We start from the raw sequence: 27069 nt of genomic DNA on the forward strand, positions 1-27069 counted from the left end.
TACTGTCAGGTACAGTCACCTGATCCAGGTACAGTAGTTCCCAAACAATCTATTTGATCAACACCTTGATCAGAGTGAAGTGCCCCCAGTACTTTTATAGATTGCATTTGAATCTGAATCAGGTTTGTTATCACCGGCATGTGACGTGAAATTTGTTAACTTAGCCGCAGCAGTTCAATGCAATACATAGTATCGAAGAGAAAGAAAAGCTTTATATTGGTCCATCTTAATTTTACCTGAAGGGTACATTTTTAGATTAATTTTGTGTTAATCAGGTTTATGTTTAGTGCAATTTTTGTAACTTTCTCACATGGAAATCATTATCCAGTTGGCTTATTTTGCCAGACATGCTGAGTTTGTGAGATGGTCCTCATGTATCCATTCCTGATTTTCTTCATGAGAAGCTTGGTATTTCAAGGGCCATATGGAAGAAGCTTTAAGCTACTGGCGTTTATTGCTGAATTGCCAGATCCCACTGCGTTATTCAATTGCATAAAATGTATGACAATTCTCTGTGTACTGGAGATTACTTTTTTACCGTAGTCTGGTTATTGCTGACTCCATAAGACATGGGAGCAGAATTAGTTATTGAACTGCACGGCCATACATCTCCCCACCCTGTATTCCATCTGCTATTCTCCTAATCTGTCCAAGTCCTTTTGCAGACTCTTTGCTTCCTCAACATTACCTACCCCTCAGCTGTCTTTGTATCATCCACAAACTTGGCCACAAAGCCATCAATTCCGTAAATCTAAATCATTAAAATGAAAAGTACACTGATCCTGCGGAACGCCACAAGTCACAGGCACCCAACCAGCCAACTCCTGAATATTAAATCTATATTTCCAGCACCCAATTAGATTTGGTTGATCAAAAGACTAGCTCTAAACTTGCCACAATATCCAGTCAAGATATATGATTTCTTTTTCTCACAGGAATGCAAGGATGAGTATTACTCCCAGCTTATTCTAGTTCAGTACAGTTAAGTTCTATAAGATCACAACCCAAGAGCTCAAGTTCGCTGGGGCCGTTGTGTGTGTTCACTCTTAATGCTGCAAAATTGATGGGTATTGCTATTGCATTTTCATGTAAACTTCCCACAGAATTATTCACGGCAAAGTCACCTGAGAATAAGTTTCTTATTTATTTCACTGTGAGATGAAAATGTTAAATGTAGTCACAAAGTATTATTTTGATTTTAATATTTCTTTGTTTTGTCTTCCAGGAGGTTTGTTACCAATGTGGCCATATAATATCACAGATATCCAGTAACTCCAGAAGAGTCTTGCAATACAAGCTCAGTATCAGGATTTTAAGGCTAATTAGAGGTATGAAAGTTATGTTGTGACTGGTTATTTAATTTACAGAGCACTGCTAATATACTCTACTGGTTAAGAGCCATTAGGCATCGAATTGTGTATGTACATGGAGTTACAAGTAGAGCTATATTCAGGCGAGTGAAACAACTAAATTACTGTGGTATGTTCCATGTATTGCTCATGTTTGTGCATTTATTCTAGTTTTTAAATATTTATTATAGGATGGCCATGTAATCTCTTAAGTTAAGTCGACAAACTTCAAAGGAAGCAAAGGGGAAGCTGCTCATATCAAAACATTATTTAGTATTTACTATTTCTGATTCATAAATCCATTTTCGTGTCCTTTAAGTCTATTCTTCTGTCTCAGATTTGAAGAAAAATCTGATTATTGTCAACAGTAGCCAGACAAGTGTTCTCACCCCCTCCTTCACCTTAACAGAGTCACACCGCAGTTAGTTTTCCTTACAGGATCCACTGTTGCTTTGGCTGGTACACCAAAGTAGTTTTTGTCAATTACCGTGCCCTTCCCGATGGAAGAAAGATTTTTCCATTTCAAAGTGGAATGGACAAAGTTGCCATGTAACGGGAGCTATATTTGTTTTGATGGTGTTTAGCACAATTTAGATAAATAAAGAGCTGCATGTTATTTAAGCATGAAGTAATTTCTGAATTCCATTAATTCCTTGCACTTTTGAGGTTTATGGTGATGTGGAGAATTTTCAAAACATTGAATATGGACTTCCAAATGAATATGTATTCATGAGGTTGATAATTTACAATATGAATGCCTCTATATTTGTTGATTTGTAATACGGACAACTCAGATTTTGTATTTCTTTCTCTCTCTCTCTCTCTCTCTCTACTCTATTGCCCGTTATGCTGCTGGTGTTTTGGGTGGCAATGAAGGTCCTCAATCTTTGACAGTATTCAAGGCCTCCCTCATTGTGTCAGTAGCTTGGTTTTCACCACAGTCAGTCATGGAGGTTCCGGTTGGAGATTCAGCAATGCCGTCACACGCAGATGTAGGAGGTGTTATGTACCCCGTAACTGGGTTGCCAAACCAGCAGAAATGGATCACTCAGTTGGAGTCTGGATTACTAGAACTAAGAAAGTTTTATTAAAGAAACAAGCAACACAGTACTCTAATCAAAAGGATAATGAATGCAACAGTTCAGCAATGATAAACATACATGTACACAGAATTCAGATAACAGGATCAATCAAGCTCTGTCGTTGTCTAGGGGCAAATGACCAGTTTCAAAGTGACGCAAAGTTCAGTTCAGTTCGCAGTAATCGCTGCCGTGGGAGATGGACAGTGCGGGGGAAGGAGAGAGAGAGCAAAAACGAATGAATATTCAACCGGCTTCCACACACAGACCTTTGCAGTCAGCTGTCGGGCGAGTCCTTTGTGATGTCATCTGAGGTCACCGACCGTGACCCCTCCGTTTCCAGATACGATCGTTTCCCTGCGCTGAACCTGGCACCCAGGCAAGGGTGGACACACACCAGGTTCCCACCGATCGTGCCTTTCCACCCTGTGCGTTTATGGCCCGGTACTTCCCACCGACCTGTGAGAGACGCACCGCTTCCAGGGTCTTGTTACCTCGGGTGTTGTGTGTGACCTGCCTTAGCGAACCTGTCCCTTTTTATCCCCCTGCTGGGTTATTGCCTGTCCATCACTTCAAACAGTTCAGGGTTCAAAGGGGGAGCCGCTCTTGACAGCTCCCTCCTTCTGTTACTCTCTCTCCCCCCCCGTCCCTTCATTACACATCTCCAAATGCTGCTCCATTGTTTTCCTTATCTCTCTCTCTCCTGAAGACAGGTGGCAGACCAACTGCTGATCACGCAGGACAGCTAACATCTTAATCTATGTGTATTCTTGTCACAGAGGGTTCTTCATTTTGTTTTACCAGTCAGGGTTGCTGGCCCTGAGCTGAACCCCCTAATCTGGAGGACTCGTGGACCACTATTAGTCTGGCCTCTCCCTTTGACCTGTTTGGCATGGATGACCCTACCAAGCCCTGACTCCGGCCAACGTAGCTCTCTGGGTCATTGAGGCATGCAAACCTACAAACCCAAGACAAGGTTGTCCTCTTGGAGGATTTGTATTTCACTTGCTGGTTATTCCCAAGCAGCATTTTGTTGGTAATTGTTAACAGAATTTCCTGCAGCTTTTCCTGTGCTTTATTATTGGGTCTTCATTTATCAGTGACATCAAATTTGTTCCATTTTTGTTCATTTGCTTTAAATCTCATACCACAGGATAGATTTGATTTCTAAACTTTTGTTTTGTGCATCCATACCAGATGGAATGCTGACTTTGGCCACTTACTGTGCCATTCCCCCCCCCGCCAACTCCTCTCCCGCCGCCACCCCATACCCTAGTAATTTCCACCTCACTTCTGAACCACTCTTCTCCTGAGGTATAGAACATAGAATAGTACAGCACAGTACAGGCCCTTTGGCCCACAATGTTGTGCCAACCCTCAAACCCTGCCTCCCATATAACCCCCCACCTTAAATTCCTCCATATACCTGTCTAGTAGTCTCTTAAATTTCACTAGTGTACCTGCCTCCCCCACTAACTCAGGCAGTGCATTCCACGCACCAACCACTCTCTGAGTGAAAAACCTTCCTCTAATATCCCCCTTGAACTTCCCACCCCTTACCTTAAAGCCATGTCCTCTTGTATTGAGCAGTGGTGCCCTGGGGAAGAGGCGCTAGCTATCCACTCTATCTATTCCTCTTACTATCTTGTACACCTCTATCATGTCTCCTGTCATCCTCCTTCTCTCCAAAGAGTAAAGCCCTAGCTCCCGTATTGTACCTTGTTCTTGTTAGTGCCAAGCTATAGAGGATTTTGAGCTTTTTATTTACTAGTGTATATTGTCTTTGTTAGTTCTAACAGGATTCTGGACCAACCTTACATGATGCACAAGATCTGCAGAAACAGGAAGGAAGTTTTTGTGGCCTTGGTTATGGGTGTAATATGTAATGTTTTGAAAGTGGATTTGTGGCGATGGCTGGAAATGTTTGCCTCGCATGACCACGTGAAGTAACTTGTACATTTATTATCCTTTGACTAATAAGCTGATTAAATTGTCTTGATGTTTCTCTCAAATACTGCTTGTGAACTCTCTGTTCTGTGACTAATGGTTCTAGTTCTGAGTTAGCTGTGGAACACTAGTTGTTGTAATTAATCGGAAACTTTATCGTAATGGGCTTAGCTGCCCAGGCGTTACACATGCATAAGTGTGGCCAGCACTGTACAGTGTTTAGAGTCTGGGCAGCCAAAGGTGCAACTTGGGCCATTGCTGTTTCTGGCATTAATGGTGGGAGGTGCAGGAAGATAGAGGTAAAGAACTGGTCATTTGATTGTCCGGGGATGGTACTTGGGTAAAGGGAGGGGGGAAATGTGGACACAGGCATTTTAGCTAATGAGGGAGGTAGGAAATGAGGGTGCTGATTCGAGGGTGCAATAGGTTTGGAGAAGAGGATGATAGATGGATGTTTGCCAGTGGATGAATGGTAGAGTAAAGGTTGTGGGTAATTGGGAGATAGAAGATGGGAGAGTTTGCAATCTTGATCCAGTCTGAAGGAGGGCCCCAAAATATAAAAAATAAGTAGTTGCCAAACAATTTGATGCTCCAGTTACTTGGTTCTCTTGGGATGTCTGCATGCTTTTGACATGGAAATGGTGTGGGGTCAAAGGTGACCTGTGGCTCGAAGAACAATCTCAAGTTTCCAGAATGAAGTGAAATGGTCGTGTTTTTTTTTCCCCTGCGGTGAAATGTAATAAATGTTTTCAGTTGTGTGTTGCTGAAATAGGCTCCATTATGCAATTTTGACAAAATTGTTTACATATAATAGTAATATGAATCTCTTTTTAATGGAATACAATTTGTTATACAAATAAAACAAGGTGAAATTAAGATTCCAAAGCACGGTGCTGATTGAGGTTCAGCATTGAGAGAGGACATGATCCAGCTTTTGAATGCTGTTTAACTGATTAGCATAAGTGGGTTTATTAAGCTTGCATAATTAATGTAGAGCTAGACAATAAGACCACTACTAAAGCTTGATGAGTGTGGTGAGTGTGAGCGCATCTGAAGAAATTAATACTGATTAGGGAAGCTAAAGTAACAAAGTCAGTGGAGAAGATCACATTTGTTGAATCATAATATTTTGATTATGAAATTCAAAATACATTATAAAGTATTTATAATGTTCCCCTCTAATCAGATGTTGTACTTCAGTATCACGGTTCTCTTTTGAAGTGGTGGGAGGGTGGAGAGGAGGAACAGAAAACTGTCTTTGTAGACACTCTGGGGGTTTAGAGGAGGGTAGATGGGTGAGCAGTTTGTATCTAGTGGGGGAAAAAGTAACTTAATGGAACAAGGTGGCTATGAAGCGTTATTCTTTATACAATGTGATGAAAGCCAAGTATTCATTTTGCAAAATAACCCTGCTAGGTTTTATTTGCAGGTGACAACTTGCCTATAAGATCTGCCAGAGTGATTGGCTATCAAAGGGTGCATTTTGTACTTTAACTCGTGTCATTGCCAAGTAGCTTTGCTTCGAATTTAATTCTCAACATCTCCCACTGGAAGGTCTGGTTGTGTTAAAGTTGGATGTATAACTACAATATGGTGTCAAGTCTGGTCTAAATATTCAGTGGCTTGTTAGATTGAAAACTTCACAAACATTTGGGATTGCAGATGGTCCAGCCCTAACATGCCAGAAGCATATTTGTATGTGCAGCATTTTCTGTTGGATCATATTATCCAAATCTCAGTGTAATAAATAAACTTGAAATGAATTCAGTGATGATTGGTCTGAGGTCTATTTAACTGCAGTACAACAGCCCTGTCAAAGTATAATACATAGCCCTACCTCTCTCCCTTTTGAATCCAAGTGGCAGCTAATAACTTTGTAATGAGATTTTTGACAGTCCTGGGTTGTGATGAACTACTCAGAAGAGAACGCATATGTTTATTGGGAAACTGACTGGTTAATATGAAGCAGCCTAGATTGGAATGTGGGAGTTCTTGAGCAGAGCCATGTGTTTTTATTTCTAAGGGTATCAGATTCTTTACAAGTTTAATGAAGTGAATTCAATTGGGAGAGGGGGAGAAAGAGCCTATGGGTGTTTTCTTATGTTGGTCTGTCAAGGTTACATTAAGACATCTGCAGGCAATACCATTAGAACATATGTCACGCACCATGACATAAAATCTGAGTCTTTAGGATGAATGGGGGGGGGGAGAATGGAAGAGAGAGATCTGGCATTGGTTGTGGGGGGGGGGAATAGATTGTCAAGTTTAGACCATTTGTTTAATCTCCTGTTGTGCTATAATATTTAGCAAAGTTACCATTGGCAAGGTTTGCTGCACTGGAGCACAAGATCAGCAGAGAAACGGGGGAATTTAGAATGGTGGGCTATCCAGTGTTGCTGCTTGGAGTTTGACCAAATGATGAGAGTCCTTGCATGTGGGATCATTGACATTACAGTGCAATTTATTATTTCTGCAATATTTAAAGATAATACTTTTACTGACTTCCAAACTCTACAGTTCTAGAACTGCAGCCAAAGTATAATGTAATGGGGAAGAAAAGAAGGAGGCACAACTGCAACAGCAGAATTCAACAGCTGCAATATTTTCTGAAATAGTGCTATTGAATTGTTTCTTGAATCATGTTCACATACAATAGAAAAATATTTCTCCCTTGGTGTTGTCCTGATCTTTGTTATTTAGCTTCTGACCCAGCAACTATTGCAAAATGTTACTGGAGGCAGAAAGGGTAAAGTTGTGAACTGTAAAAGAAGTAGAGAGAGTGAAAGTTCAAACTACGTGTGGCAGCAATGGCAGATATTAATCCCGCAAGTTGTAAGGAATAGGGAACAAAGTACAAAAATGCAGTGCCTCAGTTTTATTATCTGTTTGGCAGGCACCCAGCATTATTCAAATCATACCATTGTTCCTTCCATTTCAGAACTTGGATTTTTTTTTGGTTCACAAATATTTTCCATGTGTGGCAGATGTTTTGCATGTATGTGTGACTGACAAAAATGAGCATATTTAATTTTTCTGTGCCGAGATGAAATGGGTCTCTATGGTCTCATATAATCATATTCTTACCACTGGGAATAGAATATTTTACACACAGAAGATGTGAAATTGGTTCTCTTCTTTAATGGCATTATGTTAATATGTAATTTTCATGGTTTTACTGGTACAGTATGAAATGGTGTAGAGAGCTGTTGTACATGGTTTTGTTTATGTAAACTTGTGATCTGAATAGGTAATGCAGTCTTAAAGAACTGTCACACCTTGACACAGAATCAGCTTTCATGTCACCAGTGTATGTCGTGAAATTTGTTAACTTTACAGCAGCAGTACAATGAAATACATGATAGATAAATAAATACTGAGGAAAAATACTAAGTTACATTAAGTGTGTGTGTGTGTGTATGTATATATATATATATACACACACACAGACATTTTCTTAAAAAAAAAGTAGTGAGGTAGTGTTCCTAGATTCAATGTCCATTTAGGAATTGGATGGCAGAGGGGGAGAAGCTGTTTCTGAATCACGGAGTGTGTGCCTTCAGGCTTCTGTACCTCCTTCCCGATGACAAGGGCATGCCCTGGGTGGTGGGGATCTTTAATGATGGGCACCGCCTTCTAAAGGCACTGCTCCTTGAAGATGTCTTGGATACCACCCATGATAGAGCTGACTAACTGTACAAGTTTCTGCAGCTTATTTTGATCTTGTGCAGTAGTCCCTCCCTCCCCCACCCCATCTCCATGTAGCAGATGGTGATGCAGCCGGTCAGAATGGTCTCCATGGTACATTTGTAGAAGTTCCTGCTTCATTCTGAGGTTTTAGCCAATTAAAGCATTTGATAAAGTACAGAAATTGATATTTGTACCCTGAGATTTTGATAGTATTTCTTTTCCAAGTTACTGTCTAGTCACTGCTATCCTATGTGTGGGTTTTGGGGTTGTTTTGAATTAAGCTCAGCTGCCTATAATCCATTTGGATTTGTAAATAAGATTGACGTGAGTTCTAGGTGCCATTTTGTAAGTTGTTGCCTCCTGCAGCTGGAATGATTAAAAATACAGAAATGGTAAAGTAGTTGTTCGATTAAATTGTACATAAGTTAAATAACCTGATATTTCTACATTTAACTATTCATACAGAATGGTTTAAATTATGGGAGAAAGAAGGATAGGCTGTAAACATAGGTAATATGTTCTGTTGACATTGGAGGGTTACTCGATATATCGTGCATCTTTTCTCTAGCCCATGTAATTCGGGTACCCATTTAAATGCCAGCTTGATCGAATATCTAGTGGGTGAAGCTGAGGAACTTTCAGAAATCCTTGTATTGGCACCGTACGACGTGTGCACAGCCACAGAAGGTGCAAACAAAAGAAGATCCTTTAATATCTCAATGCACAGATGGAGACAGACCTATTCTATTAACTGAGAAAATGGAAATGGCAGGCTCGGTGCTTGAGTTAGATATCATTATGCATCTTGTTAAATGCGAGGTATTTATTTGGCAGAAAGGATAGCTTGGAGAGACTTAAGGGGCTGCGAACAGACACTTGCTCAAAGTTCCTGGCACTCGTAAGTTCCATAACTTGTGTTCCAGAAGTTGGTTTCATAGCCTGTGGCAATCCTAAACATGCATGGCTGGCATTCAAGGTGGATTTTGAATGTTAACCTTTTGAGGACTGATAATACAGCTACAAATCTCCAATTAGCTTGATACTAATTGGCTGTGAACTTTGCAGAAAATAGGAACAATATCTTGAGCGTCATTGTTCTCCAAATCAACCACTGTGTCAGCAGTAATTTCTGTCATCTTGCCTGTGCACATGCAAACCTACCACCATGTGTAGATGGTTGTCAACCCACATTCGGCAATGATGGTAACAAGTGCAGATTGAATAATATTGTAAGGGTTTTGTTATAAGCAGCCGAGTAACAAGGCAGAACTGCACTGAAACAGTCCACGATTTGGGCTGAGAGAGAACATGAGAGTGAGGGTTTCAGCAGAGGAGGAGTTACTCAAGGATGTGGAGTAGAAATGAGTGATCTCTCTGATTTCTGATGGCCTTTAGGATATGGGATGCAGTTGATGGCTAGAGAACAGCGATGGAATCCAAGGACAAAGCCTTTAATTTTCCCAGTGTTTTGTTGGAGGATTTTTTTTCTCCGTTCATTGCTGGATAGCAGATAGGCAGTTGGACAGTTTGGTGATGTTCGTGGAGCTGGGAGTCATGGTGGTAAAGTGGACCCAAGTGTTGCCAGGGCACATTTTGGAAACTGACAGTGCACTCAGTAAGTCACCGAAGGTTCACATGGAATTGAAAAGGAGGAGGAATATATGCTTGAGGGACACTAGAGGTAATGAGAAACAATTTGTGATTTTGCTGGTTACAATTGGAAAGATTTGGAGCCAGGTGAATTTGGTCTCTTCCAGTTGGACAACAGTGAAGAAGTGTGAGAAGTTTACCAAACAGGTCAAGAAGGGTAAGAGTTAAAAATAGGTTATCTCTGTCACAAAACAGGAAGTTGATTTTGATAAGAACTTTTTCAACTGTCAGTGGTGGAAGCCTGAACTGTGGTGGGTTCAAAGAAAGGATAAGATGGCAAAAATTTTGGAAGCTACCACACACTCAGAAAGGAAAATGGGAAGGGTATTTTCTCAGGAAGATCATTTCATTGAAAAAGATACTACAATATACCATGTGGCCCTCACTGTTAATATTTGAGCTGATCATTTTCTCCTTTTCTACTAGTTTTGTATGTTGATGTGTATGAAAGTAGATGTTTCATGGAATTTAACTTTGCACATTGAAATTTGGAGTACATATTGGAAAACGGTAGAGTCCATTGCTGTAATTCCCATCATTATCAGGAAATGTTACCTTAAATTGAACAAGGTTTCTTGGCTCTTGATTTGGAAGTCCTGACTGATCAGAAAACTGAAAAATAATAAAATCTAAAATTGCTTCGGGGCCAGAAGTTTAGTGAAACTGCATACAAGAAACAGTTTTTGGCAGAAGGCAACTACTTCATTAACCCATTGTCAGGAGGAAGGGATTCATTTGTTTGCCATTGAGCATTTTAGAAGTAAATGCAGTGAACTGCAGTTTAAAGTGTAAATAAGTTCTTCTCTTCGGTTACAGAGGGAAAGATAGTTGACAAGTCAAGTTTCCTCGTAACTCTTGATTCCATCCTAAGATGGCCTATTGACCATCCATTTTTCTCAGTTTAAAAAAAAGTCAATAAATATTCATACATAAAAACACACCAGCCAATGGCTTTTTAAAGAAGGAATCTTTGAGCATGAAAACTGTAAAGCAAACTTGACTTTTCTAGTTAAAAATGTTTCTTTTTTTGGAAATTCTGCTGCCCACCCTTGACCAAAAAATCTGGATAAACAGAGTTGTAGTCTCTTGCTGTCTGGTGTTACCGGTTAGTATTAATCAACTACAAACTTATTTTATGTGTTTCTGTGGTTGGGATCTTCTCAGTGTTAGCAGGTAGTATCTATCGGCTGCTCGTGAACATCACAATTCAGAAATATAGTGATGTGCAAAAGATTTGGCACCCCGGTCAAAATTTCGGTTACTGTGAATAGCTAAGCGAGTAAAAGATTGACTGATTTCCAAAAGGTATAAAGTTAAAGATGGCACATTTCTTTAATATTTTAAGCAAGAAAACTTTTTTGTTTCCATCTTTTACAGTTTCAAAATAACAAAACAGGAAAAGGGCCCGAAGCAAAAGTTTGGGCACCCTGCATGGCAGTACTTAGTAACACCCCCTTTGGCAAGTATCACAGCTTGTAACCACTTTTTGTAGCCAGCTAAGAGTCTTTCTATTCTTATTTGGGGGTTTTTGTCCACTCTTCCTTGCAAAAGGCTTCTAGTTCTTGAGCCGTCTTGCATGCACTGCTCTTTCAAGGTCTTATCCACAGATTCTCGATGATGTTTAGGTCAGGGGACTGTGAGGGCCATGGCAAAACCTTCAGCTTGCGCCTCTTGAGGTAGTCCATTGTGGATTTTGAGGTGGGTTTAGGATCATTATCCTGTTGTAGAAGCCATCCTCTTTTCGCCTTCAGCTTTTTTACAGACGGTGTGGTTTGCTTCCAGAATTTGGTGGTATTTAATTGAATTCATTCTTCCCTCTACCAATAAATGTTCCCCGTGCCACTGGCTGCAACACAAGCCCAAAGCATGATCGATCCACCCCCGTGCTTAACAGTTGGAGAGGGGTTCTTTTCATGAAATTATGCACCTTTTTTTCTCCAAACATACCTTTGCTCATTGTGGCCAAAAAGTTCTATTTTAACTTCATCAGTCCACAGGACTTGTTTCCAAAATGCATCAGGCTTGTTTAGATGTTCCTTTGAACCTTTTGAATAGAACTTTTTGGCCACAATGAGCAAAGGTATGTTTGGAGAAAAAAGGGTGCAGAATTTCATGAAAAGAACACCTCTCCAACTGTTAAGCACGGGGGTGGATCGATCATACTTTGGGCTTGTGTTGCAGCCAGTGGCATGGGGAACATTTACTGGTAGAGGGAAGAATGAATTCAATTAAATACCAGCAAATTCTGGAAGCAAACATCACACTGTCTGTAAAAAAGCTGAAGGTGAAAAGAGGATGGCTTCTACAACAGGATAATGATCCTAAACTCACCTCAAAATCCACAATGGACTACCTCAAGAGGTGCAAGCTGAAGGTTTTGCCATGGCCCTCACAGTCCCCTGAACTAAACATCATCGAGAATCTGTGGATAGACCTCAAAAGAGCAGTGCATGCAAGATGGCCCAAACATCTCACAGAACTAGAAGCCTTTTGCAAGGAAGAATGGGCGAAAATCCCCCAAACAAGAATTGAAAGACTCTTAGCTGGCTACAGAAAGTGCTTACAAGCTGTGATACTTGCCAAAGGGGGTGTTACTAAGTGCTGACCATTGCAGGGTGCCCAAACTCTTGCTTTGGGCCCTTTTCCTTTTTTGTTATTTTGAAACTGTAAAAGATGGAAATAAAAAAGTTTTCTTGCTTAAAATATTAAAGAAATGTGTCATCTTTAACTTTATGCTTTTGAAAATCAGTTCATCTTCTACTCGCTTAGCTATTCACAGTAACAGAAATTTTGACCAGGGGTGCCCAAACTTTTGCATGCCACTGTACATTTTCAATTTCAGTACAGTTCTTGGCTATTGATGTTGTTTTGTTTGAAGCTTAATGAGCTGGTGCAAATTCCATGCAGTGACTTTAGCTGCGGCATTTACCTGGATAAATAAATGTGCTGTTGCTTTCTGTAAGGCAGCAGAGAGCAATTTCAGGTGAATATGTTAAGAACTTGTCTTATGTCCAGCACAGACTTTCTGTGCAGTAAATTCCATGTGATCCTCTCTACAGTAAGTGATTTATAAATGGCTTTTCTGGACCAGCTTCCTTATTCAAATATTCTTTTGATTATTTTCGACTTCAAATAGGAGATTTCAGAAACTGTTGCGCATCAGCATTGAGCTGAGTATTTGTTTTGTTTTTTATATATTGTAAAAGGAATGTTCTATGCTGAAGGGGAGTAGAACAATGGATGAGATGTCATTGACCACTGGAATTGCTGATGTTAGATATTTAAATTGTATTAGTCCATACTGAGTCAGAGCTGCCAGATGCAGAAGTTGAGGAACCTTTTCTCTGATTTTACACCACCTAAGCTGTTGTGGATGATAGGATTCTGTAGGAGGAAAGGGGGGAGGTATGCTTCAATTATTTCACTTTAGTGTTTAATTATTTACTTCTTACTTGTAGTAGCTTTTAAACCTGTCTTTAACGCCTGTAGAACTGTTGACTGGGCTTTGGTAGCGTTTTCAGGGTAGGTTTCCTTCCTCCCTATACTGCTGGAAGCCTTCTCCCCATTTGGACCATGCTCCTGGAGTGAAGTCAATTGAACTTGACCCCCCCCCCCCCACAAAGAATATAGGTGAGTAAAGATGGCAGGTGGTAATTCGAGGTAGGGGACTGGCGTATGGGTTCTGGACTATTATTTCCTAAATGTCAATATTGAGTGCAGTTCCCGCCGTGTAAGGGTGTGTAGGTGCTGTAATGTGACGGTATGAACGTCGACTTCTCGAACGTCTGCTGATCGCCCTCTGCCCTCCTTCAGCATTTCCCTATTCCCATTTTACCTCCTTACCTGCCCATCACTTCCCTCTGGTGCTCCTCCCCTTTCCCTTTCTATCATGGCCCTCTATCCTATCAGAATCCCCCCTTCTCCTACCCTTTATCTCTTTCACCAATCAACTTCCTAGCTCTTTACTCCAGCCCATAGACCCCTGCCCCGTTTCACTGAACACCTACCACCTCGTACTTCCTCCTACTTCCCCTCCCCCCACCTTCATGCCCTGACCTCTCATCTTTTTTTCCAGCCCTGATGAGGGGCCTCAGCCTGAAATGTCGACTGTTTACTCTTTTCCATAGATGCTGCCTGGCCTGCTGAGTTCCTCCAGCGCTTTGTGTGTGTTGCTTTGGATTTCCAGCATCTGCAGATTTTCTCATGTTTAGTATTGAAGGATAGCTTTTTTTTGCAGATTTACATTGCAATTTTGTGGCCTCTGTGAATGCAGGTATCACTTTGTATTAGGCAGTCTCATGCTGTGAGGTCACCCTTCGAATTGGATTGAGCTCTCTACATTTATGTAAATTTAATCCCTTCAAGTGGTAATGAGCCTTCTGGTTTCACCTGGTATTGTCTGTTCTCTCTCAGTGAAGTGTTTCTGTTTATAAATTTTGTTCTTAAGTAACTACGCTAGGTGCAGTTTTTTTTGGATTATGTACTTGTTTCCTCCATATCTGGTGTTTTTTCTCAATCTGGCATTTGCAGTACACCATCTGCGTCAAGCACAAAGATCTACAGCTTTCTCTAACGCAATGAAATGTTGGAGACTACTTTGCAATAAATCTTCTGGTTTTAATGAAGACTTCTGTAACTGTTTGGAGGGATGGAACTTAATTCAGTGGAAACCTGGTTTGTAAGCCTAGCCCATTCCCACTTATGTTAAACTAATTTTTATGCTAAGCTCTGCATAAAACCACCTGAACCAAAGGTTTACTTTCCTTTCTCTCAGAACTCGTACCAATTAATATTATTGTTACTTCTCTGCCGTTCATACTCGGCCTTCGTTTCTCCTTGCTGTTAATATTTAAGATTAGGAAAGGCTGCCCCTCTCTCCTGTGCCACTAATGGCAGTGGTCTCAGCTGGCATGCACCACCACTGTAAATTCTGTGAAAGTTCCTTTCTCCAGCATCAAGTAAATGGGATTATGGCCAATGGAAACGAGATAGAGCAGGGAGCCTTGCACTCATCTTTAATCTTAAGTAGGTACAAGTGCCAGCAATGACAATCAACTGGGAAGGAACTAAATATTCATAGGTCTAGAAATGGATTTGCGGCCGGCTGGTGGCACAATGCATCGGCGCCGGACCCAAGAGCAGAGGTTCCCAGGTTCGAAACTAGTCGAGTCTGCTCCCAAATACGCTTTCCATCCGTGCCGGGTTGAGTGTCGAGATCGCAACTCGACTTCGTAAAATAAAGGGAAAATACTACGAAAATGTCTGTGTGAGGAGTGGTGTGCCACACAGTCTCTCTCTCGCTCCGCGCCTTGTAAAAGCCATGAAAAAGACATCATCACAGACGCACGCACAGATGCGCACGCACGCAGACACACACCAAAAGAAAAAGAAATGGATTGGCTGGGAGGAAGTGAGCAAACCTAAAGGGGAATTAGAAATGATTTAGTGCTCACCATGTGTGAGGTCTGAAAGAGAAAATCTGTCACCTGGGGAAAACCAGGTGTGTGGCAAAGCAGATTTTGGGCAAGTGGAAGCCTGGTTGTTCTGTTTTCTTTCACATACTTAAATTAATAGTAATATACAAAATAACTATAACATCCTGGACCCTTGGACCTTCAATTTTGTGTCTCCACTGTTTAGAAATGATCCATTATAGAACATAGAAGAGTACAGCACAGGGACAGGCTATTCATCCCACAATGTTGTGCCGCACCAGCTAAACCACAAATCAAAAACACCCAAACTCTAATTCACCCCTACCTACACAATGTCCATATCCCTCCATTTTCCTGATAGTCATGTGCCTATCCAAATATCCCTTAAAAGCCTCTAATGTATTTGCCTCTGCCACCAAAGCAGACAATGCATTTCAGGTATCCACTACTCTCTGAGTAATACTTACCCCTCACATCCCTACTGAATTACCGCCTTCCCCATGTCACCATCAGGACATGTCCTCTGGTTTACTTGTTTTATCCCTCTGCTACAAGTAAATAAATGCCTTTTACTGACCGTTTAAATGAAGAGCTCGTGAGAATATTTTTGCACTCTAAAGTTATACTTCAAGGCAAATATTTGAAACTTCTGGTTACAGTTCCAAACTCTGTAGGTTTGCATCATCAACGCTCAATGCTGACAGCTCAACTTTGCAAAGCCACAAGTGCGGTGAGACCGTAGCTGAAATATGACTTCCTTACAGACCCCCCCGGAGACTTGTTGCTTATTTCAAGCACTCATTTATATGCTTAATAAAGATTTGCAAGCCCAGTCTGAGGTTTCATGCTTACAAAGAAGATGACTGTCAACTTTCTTCCATCTGCCACTGTGCTGCATTTACCAAGTGATCCCCGTTGTGTAGCTCATGGAGACTTGCAGTTATTTTCGGTCACAAATTAACAATTCAATCATCAAATGAATGTGCTTCATCCCCCTTCAAGGCTTTAAGGAAAAGTCCTACAATGTCAAGTTGATTAAAATGTCAAAACAATTGTCTGAAGTAGGCTTTAGAACCACGATGGAAAAACTGCACTGATTAATTTACTTAAATTTGCCTGCCAATTTGAACATTTCTTTGTTTCTTAAAGTTGCTGGCAAGAAGCCAACTCTAATTGCTGCTACAGTAACATTTGCCGAGTGCTGCTTCTTTTACCCCCTTCTCTGAAAACCATCTAGGCTTCATTGTTGATTTTTTTCTTCTTTAAAAAAACGTGAAAGCTTGATTCAGCTGCAGTAGATCAGTTTGATAGACTGAAACAAACAGAAGTGTGGAAGCAGGAGGGTGAGAGCTTTCCTTCACGTCGTCATATGCCGACTCCCGTATTCTGCCAACCTCGAGTAGGGAGGGAAAAGCTGGATGGAACATGTAAAACATTTAAATCTTCGAAGTTCAAAGTAAACATATGTCACTCGTACAACCCTGAGATTCACCTTCTTGTGGGCATACTCGGCAAATCTATAGAAAAGTAGCTATAACACAATCACTGAAAGATCAACAAGCGTGCAGAAGACGCAAATGCAAATATAACTAAATAGTAATAAATAACAAGAGCTTGAGATAAAGAGTCCTTAAAGTGAGATCGTAAGAGAACACTTCAATGATGGGGCGAGTGAAGTTATCCCCTTTTATTCACACATACAAGGTCCTCTGGCGGGGGGGGGGATTGACAGGGAGAAAGTTAGGGTATGTTTGCTAGTGGAAGATTCTCACACAAGGAGACATAACAAGGTAAAAGGCTAATCATTTTAAGACTGAGGTATGTAGAAGTTTCTTCTCACTGTGGATGGGACTCTCTGGAATTCTCTGCCTCAGCAGATGGTGGAAGCTGGAACATTAGAAATATTTGCAGTAGAGGTGGACAAATACTGGTTAGATTGAGAGAAATGAGTATGGAGAAGTGGCACAGAAGAGTGGAGGTCAGTTTAGATCAGTCATTAAATAACAAGCAAGGCCTGGAAGGCCTGATGGCTTACTTCTGCCATTTTCTTATGGAAGGTGATTTGGATTGTTGTGCAGCTGTAAGGTGACTTGTTCAATGATAGCGAAAGGCTGAAGTAGTTTAGTAGTCTGGTCTCCTTGTCTGAGAGCATTGTAGCCTTGGGGAACTGAGGAGAAAAATAATGCAAAGGACCATTTATCTCTTTAAAATACATTTTATATTTTTAATTATGGCCCACAGTTGTGCTGTGTCAAGCTGGTGAGCATTTATCCATTATCTCCATTGCAATTACTTCCTTTAGAAAGAAAACTTGCAGATGCTGGAGATCTAATGTAAATGCAGGAAATATTTAGCAGGTTAGACTTCACCTTTGGCAGTAGAAACAAGGCAAAGTAATCAGGTTATTATTTCCGTACCCTTCCTTTAGTGTGTATTTCATTTCATTCTCCATCATCTGTTTCACAGACAAGACTTCCAATGCAATTGCCTCTTGAGATTTGCTTTCTACTTCACTGGCCTCCCCATTTAACAAATTATTCCTTGAAGTATCTGCCATCTCCAATAAGGTTTTACTACAGTACACATCTTCCCCTCCCTCTTCCTTTCAGCAATGAGAAGGGAATGTTCTCTTTGCAGCTCCCTGGTCACTTCTTTCAACCACACCCCTTCTTGTGGCACATTTCTGTGCAGCTCCTGCTCACTTACCTCTTCCTTTTCAGATCAGTTTACCGTCATACACATCAAGGTGCAATGAAATTCGTGAGTAAATAGTATATATGGTGTGAATAGATTCAACAAGTGCAAAACAGCAGGAGACGCAAGGGTTCTCATGCAGTCTGAAGCAGTGCAAAACGAAATGCTCAGTGACATCAACAGAATAATCTACTATCCAGGGACCCAAATACTCCTTCCATTAGAGCTGCTACATTGTACTTGGTGCTTACAATGTAGTCAACTTGATGTTGGAGGAGACAAATATTTTCCAGAGCACCTTCATTCAATCCACAGAGACGTCCATGAACTTCCAGATGCCTGTCACTTTATTTCTTCATCTCTCTCCCACCCTGTGTGGGTGCGTGGCCAAGTGGTTAAGGCATTGGAATAGCGACCTGAAGGTCGTGAGTTTGAGTCCCAGTCGAGGCAACGTGTTGTGTCCTTGAGCAAGGCACTTAATCACACGTTGCTCTGCGACGACACCGGTGCCAGGCTGTATGGGTCCTTCCCTTGGACAACATTGGTGTCGTGGAGAGGGGAGACTTGCAGCATGGGCAACTCTTCCATACAGCCTTGCCCAGGCCTGTGCCCTGGAAAGTGAAGACTTTCCAGGGGCAGATCCATGGTCTGCCACCCTGACCTATCCGTATGTAGTCTGGAGGCCCATTGTTAGCTGGTGGAATATCACCTCACCTTTCACTTGGGTTCATCAGAACCAGGTTTAGTATCACCAGCAGATGTCGGGAGACAATGCAATACATAATAACAGAAAAATAAGCATGAATTAGTTGTATAACGTTAAATTAGTAATGCAAAAATGGAGATAAAAAAGTAGTGAGGTAGTGTTCATGGGTTCAGTGTCCACTCAGAAATTGAATGGCAGAGAGGAAGAAGCTGTTCCTGAATTACTGTCTGTGCACTGAATACAATTTCACCTTCTCTTCTGTGCATCATGCTTACTCTTAAACTCTGCTAACTCTGAGAGGTTTTGCTGCATATTACAGCATCTACAGCCTCTTGTGTCTCTAATTCACCTTTTCGGTATGTACCAGAAGTGGCCAGTCAGCTATAAATGGATATATCTGCCTATAGTATTAACCCAACTTTTCTCGATCCATGGACATTGTGTGATGTGCTAGTTATTCTTAATGTTCTTTTCGCTTCAGTTCTCCGACCTGCATTTCACTTTTTTTTAACATATTCATTTGTTTTTCTCTCCTAACTACCCTCATTAATCTATCAAATAAATGACTTCATTAACCACATCACCACGGCAACTGTGCTCTCACCTTAGAGCTATTCCCTATGTAGCCACCAGAGATTCTGCAGATGCTGGAAATCTAGACCAACAGACAAAATGCTGGAGGAACTCAGCAGGTCAGGCAGCATCTATGAAGGGAAATATTGACATTTCAGGCAAGGACCCTTCATCAAGACTGCAGGAGTTCCCCTTGCTCTATTTTTTGAAGCAGTTTAATTTTTCTCTCATTGTTCACATTCCGTTTCTGCTATTATTTTCATGATTGACAACTTTTTTGTCTCCTTCATGGCAGCCTGAACTATTTATCCAGGAAATTGTCTTCATTCTTATTCTGCTTTTGGCAGTTTTTCTGCCTCTGCAAACATTGTTTCACTGATCCAGAATCATCTGTATTGAACACTCAGTCACTCTGTTTGCACAATAAAGAATCTGACAAACTTGTAGGTGTGACGTTTTCTTCAAAATAAACTGATATGATCTGTGCAGATTATCACTCTGGTTCATGTGAGGCTTCACATTGTGAAAGTTGGTAATCCTGAATAATGTAATTAGAGTTGTAGAATTGTGTAATTAAAATATTGAAGTGCACAGTCTTCCATGTTGAGTGATTATTTCCTGTATCTCCCCACATTTCTAGCATGGAAATTGAGGCCTGATATATATATATATATATATATATATATATATACACTTACACACACACACACACACACACACACACACATATTTTGCAATGACCTTTAATCATTGAGATGTTGGGCTTTATTAATTCAATCAAATCCAGTCTGTCATTCCTTTCGCTTTCACATTTGTGGAAGAAATCTCCAAACTACAATATCTACTTTATACCTAATATGTACAAGCCTCTTATGAGTGTTATGAGCTGTTAATTGGCCCCAGATCGTGCATGTAATTACAATCAGCCAATTAAGAAAGGCGCCAATAGCTAATTACTACCTCCTCAGTGCTGCAGGGAACTCGACAAGATGAAGAGGCACCCCATGCTGCAGCTGTTGCAGTTTCGGCTGCATGGCATTAAAACAGTGTTTTCCAAACCAAAATGACTGCTGTCCACCCACACATAGTCATCTGGAGACAGTGTTGTTTTAAAATAGATTATCCACTTTTATCTAAACACAAGGAATGTCTACATCCACATAGTTGCTCTGTAGTGGCTCCATTGCATTGCTTGTGACTGAACTTTTATAAGATACAGCTGTTATTTTTAAATGTTGGCCTGTAATCAAAGATAGATTCCACTGTCATTTCATACTGCAAAACAAAATCCTCAAGGAGTCAGTTCAAATAGCCTTGCAAAGCACATGCCTTCTAGTACCAAACAAATATAACATACAGCACTCAGCAGCCTTTTAATTTGTTATATCCTTTCAGGACTCATTTATTAGATTAACAATTTAGGCTTGTATAATGCCTTTTTATGAGGCAAAGCCTTTCAACTGTCACAAAAGCTGACAGCATGCCAAAACTGGAGAGTTTAAGGATTAGTAGCTGTCTTGGGATGGCACTAACCCTGCTTGATGTTGCAAAAGCAAGTCATCCGAATGCTGAAAACAGAAAATGTAAATCAGGCATCATCAATGGGTGAAGAAAAGTTGGAGAACTTCTTGGTCATTAATATTACTTTATTTTCAGGCACTAGGATACAGTGAAAAGATTTTGTTTGCATACCAGCGTTCCCTTTAAGCTACGTGGGTGCATGACCACGCAGTAACTGAAATGCTCCCACACACATAGCCTTTGTTGCCACGCAGCTGGAATTTTATCTTATATGCTGTTAATATGAAGTGGCACACAGTGTTCAGCCCATGTGAAAATTTCCTGCTTCGAGTAATGGTTAGTCCACACTACTGTAAAATAAAATATTAGAAGGATCGTTGTTACATATCATCCAGGCAGATCATTCTGTGCAAGGGGGTAGTTCAAAAGTGAAGATAAAATAATGTGAAATTCAGTGTTTTGGTGATAGAGAAAGCGCAGATCGACAAAAATGCAGTGACCCTGTTCTAATGAAAGATGCAAAGAAGAGGAGGAGAGCATGAGAGAAGAACAGCAATGGTTGATGATAGAGCATACAGTAGAATAGAGAAAACGGAGTGAAGCGTAAGCTGAGCGAAAGGTGGTAGTGGCCTTACTATCTGCAACCTAAAACTAAAATGGGAAAGTTGTACTCAGTATCTAAAATGATTGAATCTGAAAAGCTATATGGTATTTAATTCTTAAAGCTTGCATTGGAGCAATGATGAATGTCAGGGAAAATTTGAGTGACGGGTGAATGGGAGATGAGAATTGTTCTTGTGGACTGATTAGAGATGTTGTACAAAATGTGTAGCGGCAACCACAGTTGATCAAGTGGAACTAAGTACATTGTTTTTCTTGTGGAAGGATGATTGGAGTGCTGGAGAAAGTTGATGAAAGAGAGGCACAGCATTTCCTGCAGTTGTTTGGGATAGAATATTAATTGTTGACTGAAGGGATTGACAAGGCAGGGCAGCAGACATTGTCCACATGGACTTTTGAAAAGCAAGACTTTTGACAAAGTAGATTGGACTGGAAGGTGAAATCACATGGGATCCAGGATGAGCAAACCAACGGGTTACAAAATTTGCTTATTAAAAAGGAGACAGAGGGTGGTAGCGGATGGTTGATTTTCAGATTGAAGGCCTGTGACCAGGGATTGTTGCTGAGTTCACTGATATTTCTCATATATGTTAGTGATTTGGTTGAAAATGTGGATGACATGATTTGTAAGTGTGTAAGTTTGCAATGACTCCAAATTTCAAATTTGGTAGTGTGGTCAATAGTGGTCTAAGACTACCATAAGATCTAAATCCTCTTTCATGCGAAAGTGAGTACCAGATACACCCTATCCTCATTATATGCGGGGGATACGTTCCTTGAGGTTGACGCATAATGTGAATAATTATTTAAATGGAGAAAATAGGGATGCATTCCAGAGGACTTCCTAAATATGTTTTATCTGTAATTTATTCATATTTTTATACCAATACGACACAAAAGCAGTACTACAAGACAACATTTGTATTATATTTCATCAATTTAAGGTACATTCAATGTAATAAATCACAGAAAATTAACATCCTGTGGTGTACAGTACTCACCAACAATGGCGGGTGTGTTCGCTCTGGGAAATAAGTAGTGATTGTGGTGTCGGGCAGCTTTACACGGATAAGGTGGATGGTTGTGGTCGTCAGGATAATATCAAGCACAGCAAGGGGTGAAGGAAGACTCACAGAACTCTTAGAACTGCCGGCAACAGAAGATTACAGCGATTTGCATAAAATGGTGAGGGTTGTTTGCTTGGCAGCATTTTGTTTTAAATTTGCTTGTAGGGAAGAAGGGTTGATGGCAGGGAAGGAACGACTGAAATGCTGGCTCCATTCTAAACGTGGGTCCATGTCCATTGCCATTTGTGCCAAGTGTTCCGACTTCCACCATTCCCTCACCGTTGGTAAACTCCTGGGATTTTCAAAATCATCTGTTGCTTGCAGCGTCTGAGAGAGAGTTCGCGTTAAAAAAAAACACCTTGAACGTGGATCACACTGGTCGAGTGTTTGAATCAGTGATGTTGTGTTAGGTGACAGGAAACGCACTGTTATGTTAGGATGAATGCTGTCCAAATGTTTAGGATGGGCTGGCGCATTGTCAAGCAAGAAAAGAACTTTAAAGGCAAGATTCTGTTCCCGGCAGTAGCGTCCCAGAGCTGCGTTACCTTCAGCTGATGCCGCGCTGTTTATAATTTCCAACTTTTTTTCAAGTGTTAAAGTGGCTCTCTGCCGCTCGGCTGACGGCCCAAGACATGACATCGGACACTTAGGAGGCATAGTTAAATATTTCAAGCGCAAAATCACTGCTCCTTAGGTAAAACCAACAGAAGTTTAAGATCACGCCTCCACACCTTGCCAAAACCAATGCGAGAGTGGCGGGAGAGAAATTGTGAGACGAGTGCACCCGACTTGTATTGGCGGGAAAGCAGTGCTTCTCTTCCCAACAGCGAGATTGTGAAGCGTGCGCACGTGACTTGTATTGGCAGGAAAACAGTGCTCCTCGCATAACTGTGAATTTTGGACGCATTTAGCGAGACGTTGGTAGAAATACACCCTATCCTCGTTATATGCGTCTTCAGACTATGCGGATTCACAGTTATGCAAGGAACCTATTTTTACCAACGTCTTGTTATATGCGTCCAAAATTCATAGTTATGCGAGGAGCACTGCCTTCCCGCCAATACAAGTCACGTGCGCACACCTCACAGTCTCACTGTTGGGACGAGAAGCACCGCTTTCCCGCCAATACAAGTCAGGTGCGCGCCTCACAATTTCACTGCTGCCACTCTCGCATTGGTTTTGGCAAGGTGTGTTTGCGTGATCTTAAACTTCTGTTGGATTTACCTGCGGTGCAGTGATTTTGTATTTGAAATATTTAATTATGCCTCCTAAGTGTCCGATGTCATGTCTTGGGCTGTCAGCCGAGCTGCAGGGAACCACTTTAACACTTGAAAAAAAGTTGGAAATTATAAACAGCGCGGCATCAGCCAAAGGTAACGCAGCTCTGGGACACTACTGCCGGGAACAAAATCTTGCCTTTAAAGTTCTTTTCTTGCTTGACAATGCGCCAGCCCATCCTAAACATTTGGACAGCATTCATCCTAACGTAACAGTGCGTTTCTTGCCGCTTAACACAACATCGCTGATTCAACCTCTCGACCGGTGTGATCCACATTCAAGGTGTACGTATTTATTTTTTTACCGCGAACTATCTCTCAGACACTGCAAGTAACAGACGATTTTGAAAATCCTGGGAGTTTACCAACGGTGAGGGAATGGTGGAAGTTGGAACACTTGGCACAAATGGCGATAAACATGGACCCACGTTTAGAATGGAGCCAGCATTTCAGTCGTTCCCTGCCATCAACCCTTCTTCCCTACAAGCAAATTCATGCTGAAAACAAAATGCTGCCAAGTAAATGACCCTCACCACTTTATGCAAATTGTTGTAACTTTCTGCTGCCAGCAGTTCTAAGAGTTATGTGAGCCTTCCTTCACCCCTTGCTGTGCTTGATATTATCCTGACGACCACAACCATCCACCTTATTCGTGTAAAGCTGCCTGACACCACAACAGCCACTCATCTACCGGAGCGAACACACTTGCCACTGTTGGTGAGTACTGTACACCAGAGGATGTTAACTTTCTCTGATTTATTACATTGAATATTACCTTAAATTGATTAAATATAATATAAATGTCATTGTGTAGTACTGCTTTTGTGTCGTATTGGTATAAAAATGTGAATAAATTACAGATAAAACATATTTAGGAAGTCCTCTGGAATGCATCCCTATTTTCTCCATTTAAATAATTATTCACATTATGCGTCAACTTCGAGGAACGTATCCCTCATATATAACGAGGATAGTGTGTAGGTTCCTCGCATAACTGTGAATCCGCATAGTCTGAAGGTGCACATAGCGAGGATAGGGTGTACAGTTTTATTTCGACAAGTGTACTGATGCATCTTGGCACATTAAACCAGGACTGTGTGTACAAATGAATGACTGCGTGAAGAAGGCATACGGCACACTTGCCTGCATCAAATGGTGCATTGAAATCGAGAGTTGAGTTGTCATGTTGCAGCAGTACAAAATATTGGTGAGACCACACCTGGCAATTGTGTTGGGCATGTGGCCAAGTGGTTAAGGTGTTTGTCTAGTGATCTGAAGGTCACTAGTTTGAGCCTCAGCTGTGGCAGCGTGTTTGTGTCCTTGAGCAAGGCACTTAACCACACATTGCTCTAGTGTCTGTGCGAGGAGTGGCACCCCACACAGACTTCCAGTCTGCATCTTATAAGACATGAAAATGCCCGACGCAGGCCTCTCATGGTCTGAGTCGACGTTCCCTCCCACACCTGGAATATTGCGCAACACACACAAAGTGCTGAAGGAACTCAGCAGGCTGGGCAGAAAAGAGTACAGTTGACGTTTTGGACCAAGACCCTTCAAGCAGGACGTGCATTTCTGTTCACTGTACTATAAGACAAATAAAATTAAGCTAGAGAAGGTACAGAAAAATTCATGTAGATGTTGCTGGGACTACAGGATTTGACTTATGAGGAGAGGCTAGATTGGCTGCGATTTTTTTTCTCTGGAGCAAAGGACACTGCCAGGGAGAACTTTTAAAGATGCTAACAGAATCATGGCTGAGATCGACTCTGTTTCCCAGGGTTGGAGAGTCTCAAACAAAAGGGCATTGATTTAAAGTGAGAGGAAAGATTTAAAGAGGACTTAAGGATTAATATTTTCTTGTTGAGTGGGGTGTGTTTGCAAAATGAACTGTCAGAGGAAGTGATGGAAGTGGGTACATTTACAACATCTGAAAGACCTTTGGACAGGTATGTGGGTAGGAAAGGTTCAGAGGGATATGAACCAAATGCAGGCATTCGGATTACCTCAGGAAGATTCATTGTTCGTTATGTTCCCTTGCTGTATGACTCTCGCTGTTTTATTGGAAATGCATGTGTGAATTGAAGTGTTACGAATGGAACAAACTTATTTTCATGTTGAACTAAAATGTGTGGGAAGTTGTGCTTGGTGGTGACATTATGTTGGCGATATGAGAAATTGCATTTGGTGATTTATTGAGTATGGAGATTTAACAGTTCAAAAATGAGGAAGAAGGTCTGGAAAATGTTTTGGAATCTATGGAATTTTGAAAGAGGACAACCAGGGAATCTATTATCTCTATAACCAAATTTGATTTTGTTTTGCTGGCTTTAAACATTGTTTCCTACATAATTTTTTTCAGATAACTGTTTGTTTATTATGTAGTACGAATATATAATTTTATTAAGTATTCAATCTAATTAGTTTTAAAGGAAGCTTCAATTGTATGGGTTGCTTTTTACTGATTTTTGTATTGAAATACTACTTCCAGTTTAATGAACAATTACATATCATTCTTTTGTCTTTGCCAGCAAGCCACAATGATGTAAAGTTCCTATAAACAGAAAATGTTTATAAAGACCTGTTGCTACAGTTCCACATAATAGTAGTTTGGTGGATTACAGTGGTTTTAAGAGCTAAAGTCTGTGGACTGTGAGGATAGGGCAAATGACCTTCTAAGTTGCAAGGTCCATTGAAATCCCAATTTTTCTTATTTTAAATTGGCAAATTATTTCCTGCCTTTTCATTGGCTACGTAGAAATGTCCAGGTTGCAAGCCTTCCTTGGCAATGGACCCAGACTCTTCCTGTGGTACATTGATGACTACATTGGTACAGCTTTGTGCACCTATGCTGAACCTGTCAATTTAATCAATTTTGCCTCCAACTTCCACCTTGCTCTTAAACTCACTTGGTCCATTTCTGACATCTCTCTCCCCTTTCTCAAATCTCTAGAGACAAACTGTCTACCAATATCTTTTATAAGCCTACCAAATTCCCACAGCTATCTTGACTCAACCTCTCCCAATCAGTCTCCTGTAAAAATGCTGTTAACTATTCTCAGTTCTTTCAACTTCATTACATCTGTTCCCAGGATGAGGTTTTCCTAACCAGGACATCTGGGATACTATTCTCCGGAACTTCAGCCATCTCCAAAGGGACTCAACCACCAAGCACATCTTTACCTCCCCCATTCTCCGCTTTCTGCAGGGATCACTCCCTCCGCGCTTCCCTTGTCCATTCACCCCTCCCCACTATTCTCCTTCCCAGCACTTATCCCTTTAAGTGGCCAAAGTGTTCCTTCACCTCCTCCCTCACCTCCATTTAATGCACCAAACAGTCCTTCCGGGTGAGGCAATGCTTCACCCGCAAATCTATTGAGTGCTCCTGATGTGGCCTCCTCGACGTTGGTGAGATCCATTGTAAATTTGGGGACCGCTTTGTAGAGGCCCTCCCCCCATCACTCCA

General features: G+C 41.1%; 1 protein-coding gene across 4 annotated transcripts in view; it reads left to right on the forward strand.

Moving 5' to 3' along the window:
• The window catches only part of LOC140187008 (plexin-B2-like), a 254710-nt gene that overhangs the window by 67281 nt on the left and 160360 nt on the right, over window positions 1–27069 (forward strand). For all 4 annotated transcript variants that reach the window (XM_072241869.1, XM_072241873.1, XM_072241870.1 and 1 more), the window contains exon 2: window positions 1226–1328. The gene's annotated coding sequence lies outside the window, so the exon portion shown is untranslated. The remainder of the gene's footprint in view (window positions 1–1225; window positions 1329–27069) is intronic.

The sequence above is a fragment of the Mobula birostris genome, chromosome 23 (assembly GCF_030028105.1).
Source record: "Mobula birostris isolate sMobBir1 chromosome 23, sMobBir1.hap1, whole genome shotgun sequence".
In the NCBI taxonomy this organism is placed as follows: Eukaryota; Metazoa; Chordata; class Chondrichthyes; order Myliobatiformes; family Myliobatidae; genus Mobula; species Mobula birostris.